We start from the raw sequence: 8876 nt of genomic DNA on the forward strand, positions 1-8876 counted from the left end.
ACAGGATCCTTAAGAGTTGGAACTGACTCGATGGCACTAAACAACAACAACAACATAACTGTTGAAGTCCTGGTATGGTGCTGTAGGATAAAGTACTGGATTGCGTGGTCGGTTTGAACTGTAAGGTCAGTGGTTCGAACCCACCAGCTATTCCTCAGAAGCCCTATACTGGGTCAGTATGAGCCTGAACCAACTCGATGACACTTAACAACAGTAACACCTGTAACTGTTCTGGAACCCTGGTGGTGCTATAGGATAAGCACTGTACTTCTAACAGCGAGACTGGCTCTTTGAAGCCACCAGCCACTCCTTGGGAAAGGTTTTCTGCTCCTGTAAAGATTGATAGCCTCAGAAAACCCTACACAGGGTCACTACAAGTCAGAATCGACTTGATGGCCGTGTTGTTGTTGTTATTTTCTATAACTATTAGTGGATTCCTGGTGTGGCATTGTAGGATAAGCACAAAACTACTAACCTCAAGGTCGGTGATTCAAACCCACCAGCCACTGCTTGGGAACCCTACACAAGGTTACTATGAGTCAGAACATCGCACTTAGTAACAATAACATTAACTATTTTTAGTAGCTCTTCCATTCACACTGAAGAGTTTCCTCACAATGATATATCCAATGCCGCATCATCGCCTGAATTCGACTTAGATTCCAGGCAGCTCCCTGTCTATGTACTGCTGCAACTATTTAAAAATGATCTTCAGTAAAATTTTATTTGTGTGTGATATTAATGATATTGTCTGATGATTTCTGCATTTTGTTTGGATCACCTTTCCTTGGAATGGACACAAATATGGATCTCTTCCAATCGGTTCACCTGGTAGCCACCCCCCAAATTTCTTGGCATAAATTAGTGATTACCTCCAACGCTGCATTGTTGAAACATTTCCATTTGTATTCTGTCAATTCCTGGAGCACTGTTTTTCGCCAATGCTTTCAATGCACCTTGAACTTCTTCCTTCAGTACTAATTGTTCTTGATCACATGCTGCCTCTTGAACTGATTGAACACTGACCATTTCATTGTGATACAGTAAGTCTGTGTATTCCTTCCATCATCTTTTAATGCTTCCTGCATCATTCAATAGTTTGTCCATAGAATCCTTCAATAGTGCAATTCCAGGCTAGCATTTTTTTCTTTAGTTCTTTACTTTGAGAAATGTTGAGCATGTTCATCCTATTTTGAGGACCATCACTGCATCTCAGTAACATGCAGAACAGTAGGACAAACTGACAGACGAGTGGTGGAGAAATCAAAGCAGGACCTTAGAATCCAACTGACATCTTTCCTGGTCATATGTGTATTTGTGTGTACTCACAGCAAAGGCCTGACTCATTTTCTGTCTTTTAGAATGCTTTAAATTCACATTGCTCTTCGACAACTTGGCATCCATTAAAGGTACTGCCAAACAAAGAGGAGTCCTGGTGTGGCTCTGTGGGACTAATGCATCATACTGCACAGTCGTTTGAGCTGCAAGGTCAGTGGTTCAAGCTTACCAGCTGCTCCTTGGAAACCCTTATATAGGGTTGCTATGGGTCTTAATTGCCTCGTTGGCACTTAACAACAACAATAATCAAACAAAGAAGGGAGCTTTACTCCAGTATCTACCATACACAGGATCAGCTTATTTTTGCATAACTTTGGTAATGGGATGTTCACTTCCCCTTGTAGCCAGTTTACCCTCTGGAGTCAATGACACAGGATGCTCTGTGTCCCATTCTCATAAATGTTCTTTCTCACAAAGAGTCCTGTCTGAGGACCTTAGCAAGACTAGTCTCTCCCTGTTTAACAAGTCTTCATCTGGATCAGAGCTGGTAGCACAGCGGGTTGAGTGTTGGGCTGCTAACTGGAAGGTCAGTGGTTTGAACCCACCAGCTACTCCATGGGAGACAGATGAGGCAGTGTATTTTCCATAAGTATTTACCGTCCTGAGGCCTGAGGAAGCAGTTCTGCTCTATCCTCTAGGGTCACTATGAGTCAGAATCCACTTGACAGTGGTGGGTTCTGTTTTGTTTTTAATCAAAGGTGACATGAATGAGCAAATGCAGAAATGCTTTTTTTTTTTGACTTCTTAGCTTAAAATTCCATCAATAGAAACTTCATGACCTCTGATTGGCCTGTTTCAATATTTTATCATAGCCAAGATCAAGACTTTTTCCCTTATGTCCAACTAGAATTGCTGTAGCTCTAATTTAAGCTCCTTTTTTTCCCTTCAATTCTCCATGTGCGTTTCCTTTGTCTGCTTCCAGCCCCAGATCACTGTGTGTGTTGACAGGGCCGGAAGAGGAGGAGCAAGAAAGGTCACAACTGTGCTATAGGAGCCTGGCATTCCAGAGGACAGCATTTCTTGTTATGTTTGTCTCCTCACTGAGTAACGATTGTGAGGCTAGCACCAGAACTGGCAGGGTTTCCTTCGGTTGTGCACAGGGTCTCTACGAATAGAAGTAGACTCAATGGTACCCAGCAACAACATAGTAAATGGAGAAATCATTTTCCTTGATCATCCTCAATATCAAATCGCATTTATAACAAAAAAATATGACTTTTACTTTCCTACAGCAAGCCAGACCAACTCTTTTTGTAAACTAGGCCGCATTTCAGGTTTAGATACTCGAAGTGTGTAGTAAAAGACAGACATTTTAAACATTTAGAAGAAAGTGTTTAATTTTTTCCCCCTAGAGAAACTATATGCTATAATCAATCCTCAAATCTAAAAGTTAAGATTTTGCCTCTTGAGACTGATCCTCTATCTCCTGATTAAAACCAAACTAACCAAATCCAGAGCCGTGAATTGGTTCTGATTCCAGACAACCCTATAGGATAAAGTAGAACTGACCCATAGGATTTCTGAGGCTGTAAAATCTTTACTGAATTCAGACTGTCTCATTTTTCTCACTTGGATGGCTGGTGGATTTGAACCACTGATCTTTCAATTAGAAGCCAGAGGCTTAACTCATTGTACCACCAGGTCTCTTATCTAAGACAACTAAAACACCCACAGGGATTCCTGATGTGACTCCGCAGAATCAGCACTGAACTGTGGAGTACAAGGCTAGCAGTTCAAACTCACCAGCTGCTCCTTGGAAACCCCATGCAGGGTCCTACGAGTCGGAAACTACTCGATGGCACTTAACACCACCAACAAAACACCAACACTGATCTTCTTAATATATCATTTTTTTAAACACAGAAAGATATTTTGCCACCAGATTCCTAGTTGCAGGACTTTTGGTTCTGGTTATGTACAGAAATATACCAATGGACTCTTTGTAGCAAAGAGCATACTTTTTATTTGATTCTTAGTATCTATTACTTTTTAAAGGAGGAGTTCCCTGGGTAGCTGAAACAGTTAATTAAGTTCTTGACTATTACTCAAAAAGTTGGCAGTTTAAACCCACCCAGAAGGGCCTTGAAAGCAAGGCCTGACTGTCTGTTTTTGAAAGGCCACAGCCTTGAAAATCCATGGGGCAGTTCTACTCTGCATACATGGGATTTCTGAGTCAGAACTGACTCTACTGCTAAGAATAGCATGTTTAGAAAGATGGTAACACTACAAGAGACCTCAGAGAGCCTATAGTTCCGCTTTCTTGCTTCTCACAAGACAACACTGTGGTTCGTGTCTAGCCCAGCACACATTCCAGACATTATTATCCTTCCTCTAAGACTGAATGAGGCTACATTGAACAGTAGTAGTTACCTCATTAGGTGTATCTGGACCGGGCCACATTCCCACCACCACACTTCCATGGCCTCCTTCAGTTAGAGAGGACTCCAATGAGTCCTTGGACTCTGACTTGATAGAATCATCTCTTAAGAACGTCAAATTCCTTTTAAATTTAATTCTGTGGTTATCAAACAGGCGTTTGATCATTGAACAGCCTTGCCTACAAGAAGCCAGCGCCCTGAGAAGAGAACAGATGTGGAACATTCTCCTTATGTAAACTAATAAATAAATCATCCCCATACTCGGTTTTTTAAAGCTCTGTGTGGGCTTGAGTTGCCTTCATGAATTCCTTTGAACAAACATCTGTTCCATGCCTAGGTGCAGTCATTTACTCAATACGAATTTCAGTGTTTGTTGTTGTTTGTAATTCTACTCTCGGCTCCTGGTGGTGGTGTGTGCTGTCCAGCCAGTTGTGACTCATTGAGATTCCATGTAACAGAGTACAGAAGATTATTGTCCAGTTCTGCTCTGTCACGTGTGGGCACTATGAGTTGGAACTGTCTTGACACCATCTAACAACAACCCCTGGACATTCACTTAGTTTGTTAACTAATCACCTCTTGCAGGTCTTTTCTATATGCCCAGGGGAGCCTCCACATCACAGGTGGGATTGAGTTTCTAGAACCTTCTGTCAGTATTGCCATTAAACTTCCTACTGAGGTTTCCAGGTAAATTCTAGTCAGTGGCAAGTATATTAAACTGAACACAAAGGAATTGGCCACATCAGGATTATCCATGACTCTGTCTATATCAACTATTCCTGGTAGCACAATGACTAAATGCTCAGCTGTTAACCAAAAGGTTGATAGTTCAAATCCACTGGCTGCTCCATGGGAGAAAAAACCTGATGATTTGATTCCATAAAGTATCTATTGTTGTTAAGTACCTTCGAGTCAGTTCCGACTCATAGTGACCCTGCAAAGGGTTTCTGAGGAGCAGCTGGTAAGCTTGAATCACTGACCTTGAGGTTCAAACTGACCTTACAGTCCAGCACAGTAACTCCCAGCGTCACAGTCTAGGAAACCCTCTGGGACAGTTCTAGATGTCCTGTAGGTTTGCAGTGATTCGGAATAGACTCCATGGTGGTAGTTTTTATTTTGTTTTTATGCTGTCTACTTCCTGGTACCAAACGATCATTGAACTCCTTCAACCAACTCTTCTACTCAGATCACAAGTTTGCAACTCACAGAATTTCCCAGTTGACTGGTTGTTGAAGGCAGGATTGCATATCATAAAAACTCAATATATCTATTCCCCCTCTGAGTCAGAAGGGGACAATTTGGATGAATATTTTATCATTTCAAAATGCCTCGAAGATGCTATCTGATTCATGCTCTCAACATTTTGGGGAGATGGAAAGGAAGCAGGTAAATGGGCTCTTCAAATCATTTTTACTTAATGGCAAATACAGCGCTGTTTGGTCAATGAGGAGCCAGGAGGAAATTATTGATGTGGAATCTAATTTAAGCTCATCGTTCTTGGTGATCTTTATGACTTGCTTCTGGCAGGAAGTTTGTTTGTTGTAATAACATGAGGAATAATGTGCTCTTTGTATTTTGAGGGGGCACTACTCTCCCCTCATGAGTTGGACATGTGCTTTGAGATGTTTTTCCAATAGAAGAGGCAGGTTTTCCTGAAGCCATCTGTCTTCTTTCGACATTGTGATGACTGACACACATTTTTGAGCCTGACTTGGGACAGGCATTCCAGCCAGCACCACAAGCAGAAAAAAAAACAAATTGCTTGCCTGGGGACTTGAACTTATGCCACTGGCCTCATTAGCACGGTGTGCTAACCAACCAGGGTAGCCATGGGCATGCAATTGTAGCATAGCATGAATCAAATTTGGTGTAGGGTCCTGAAATTTGACCTTTAAATATATCCATTAGCCTTGATAGATTTCCGTGGAGGAATGTAACCTTTCCTTAGATGCATATCACAAATGGTTTGCTGTTATCACGAAGGGAAATTTATTATATAAAATCTAAGAAAGATGGGAACATTCATGAATCTGGAGGAAACAAAATTTAATGTCTTTCTAATATGAAGTATTTATCTGTGAATGGTATCAACAGACCTGTCATTCATTTGTGACTACTGCTTTCGTTAAACTTCTTTTTATGGTAAGGGGGTGCTTGAACCACACCTGAATTTATGTTGCTTCTGTTTTAATTTTCACGTGTGGGACAGAATACCATTTTGGAATTAGATCCCAAATGTCAGAACACTACTCAAAGTGGCAGCTTCATAGAAATGCTAGAAACTTGAGGGGAACCCAGGAAGGCATTTTTTAAAACCCAAAGAACACATTCTTTGCAATCAACAGATTCCTGCAAAGGATTCTGAGGTCAAGCGCTCCATGACCTTCTACTCTGAGAACTATGAGAGCTGGAACTGAACAGGGCTGCCTTGGTTTTCTGGGCCCCACAAGTTTTCCACTTTTGACAATCTTACCGCTTTTCTATCACCCATTTTAGAGGAAAATATTTTGGTTCCTGGTCTGACAGGTTTCCGCCTTCCTCAGGTTCTGACTTGTGCAGGCTTTACAGTGATTATTAACCATTTAAGGTAGAGCCATTCAGGGAACAGGACATGTCATGAAAATGGACATTAGATCTCTAAGCTTAAAGCAGCTTGACTGCTGTGACTGGCAAATTCGTCCCTCTCCTTTTCTCCCCTCTTGAGTTAGTAAGGGAACCTATTGATTCTGCTGTCCAGACCTACTTCAAATTCACACACCTTGTGTGTGGCCCAGATCACTTTCATTTCTCATGTCTGCAATAGTTTTCTTAGAAAATGCAAATGAAGTACTTCCCTTCCCTGCTTCAACTCCTCCCAAGAGTTCCCATTGTTCTCATGGTAAAGTTCCCAAGTTCCATCATGCCTAACAAGGAAGGATTTTAACATGGCCGTTGAGTAAGCACTAGGTAGTGTGTGTTTGTATATGTGTAGGGAAATATAGCATCACATACTTGTTGTTGTTGTTAGATGCCATTGAATCAATATCGACTCATAGTGACCCTATGTACAACAGAATGAAACACTGCCCTGTCCTGTGCCAACTTCACAATCATTGCCATGCCTGATTCCATTACTGCTTGCCACTGTGCCAATCCATCTCATTGGTGGTCTCCCTCTTTTTCTCTGACACCCCCCCCCCCACTTTAACAAGCATGATGTCCTTCTCCAGGGACTGATCCCTCCTAATAATATGGTCAAAGTATGAGAGATGAAGTCTGGCCATCCTGGCTTCCAAGGAGCGCTCTGGCTGTACTTCTTTCAACATAGATTTGTTTGTTCTTTTGGCAGTCCATGGTACTTTCAATATTCTCCTCCAAGACAATATTTTCAAATGCATCAATTCTTCTACAGTCTTCCTTAGTCACTGCACAACTTTCATATGCATATGAGGCTACTGAAAATACCATGGCTTGGGTCAGGTGCATACATAGAAGATCTCAAATAGACTTCTTACTTTTTCTCTATTATTTACACAGTCATCGAAGTTTGCTTATTAGCGCTGAAGATTAATTTACATTAATTGAAATACTATTTTTATAACCATTTTTGGACATTTCTCTATGTCTTAGTATAGAAACACTGTCAGATATAGTACCAGAAAATGAGCCCCTCAGGTTGGAAGGCACTCAAAATGCGACTGGGGAAGAGCTGCCTCCTCAAAGTAGAGTTGACTGTGATGATGTGAATGGAGTAAACTTGTGGGAGTAAAGCCCTTGGGACCTTCATTTACTGATGGGGCACAACTCAAAATGAAAAGAAACAGCTGTAAACATCCATTAATAATCATAATATAGGATGTATGAAGTATGAATCTAGGAAAATTAAAAATTGTCAAAAATGAAATAGAACACATAATCATCAATATCTTAGACTTTAGTGAGCTGAAATGGACTGGTATTGGTCATTTTGAATCTGATGACCACATGGCTTACTATACCAGAAATGACAAATTGAAGAGGAATGGTGTTGCATTCATTGTCAAAAAGAACATATCCAGATCAGTCATGAGGTACAATGCTGTTTGTGATAGGTTACTATCCATATGCCTACAGGGAAGACCAGTTAATACCACTATTATTCAAATTTGCACACCAACCACTAAAGCCAGTGAGGATGAAATAGAAGAATTCTAACAACTTCTTCAATCTGAAATTGATCAAACATGCAATCAAGATGTATTGATCATTTCTGGTGATTGGAATGCAAATGTTGGGAGCAAAGAGGAAGCATCAGTAGCTGGAAAATATACGGTCTTGATGATAGAAATGATGCTGGAGATTGCATGGTAGAATTCTGCAAAATCAATGATTTGTTCATTTCAAATGCCTTCGTTAGACAGTATAAGAGATGACTATACACATGGACCTCACCTGACGGAATACATAGAAATCAAATTGACTACATATGTGGAAAGAGACGATGGAAAAGATCCATATCATCAGTCAAAACAAGACCAGGGACAGATTGTGGAACAGACCATCAACTGAATGGTTTAAAATCAGGAAATGTATGTTTCAAGAGTTATCTTTTTCACCATACTTGTTCAATCTATATGTGGAGCAAATAATATGAAAATTGGATTATGTAAAGAAAAGTATGACGTCAGGATTAGAGGAAGACATTAATAACCTGTGCCATGCAGGTGATTTAACCTTGCTTGCTGAAAGCGAAGAGGACTTAAAATAGATACTGATGAAGATCAAAGACCACAGCTTCTGTATGGATTGCACCTCAATGTAAAGAACAAAATCCTCAACCACGGGAACAAGAAACAACATCATGATACGATTGAAGTTGTCAAAGACTTCATTTTACACCATCAACACTCATGGAAGCAGCAATCAAGAAATCAAATGACATATTGCATTGGACAAATCTGCTGCACAAGACCTCTTTAAAGTGTTCAAGAATAAAAATGTCAGTTTGAGGACTGAGGTCCACCTGACCCAAGCTATGATATTTTCAATAGTCTCATATGCATGTAAAAATTGGGCAATGAATAAAGAAGATATTAGAAGAATTAAAGCTTTTGAGTGACGGTGTTGGAAAAGAATATTGAAGGTGCCACGGACTGCCAGAAGCACAAGGAAATCTGTGTTGGTAGAAGTACAGCCAGCAGC

This window comes from Chrysochloris asiatica, unplaced genomic scaffold (assembly GCF_000296735.1).
Source record: "Chrysochloris asiatica unplaced genomic scaffold, ChrAsi1.0 scaffold00278, whole genome shotgun sequence".
In the NCBI taxonomy this organism is placed as follows: domain Eukaryota; kingdom Metazoa; phylum Chordata; class Mammalia; order Afrosoricida; family Chrysochloridae; genus Chrysochloris; species Chrysochloris asiatica.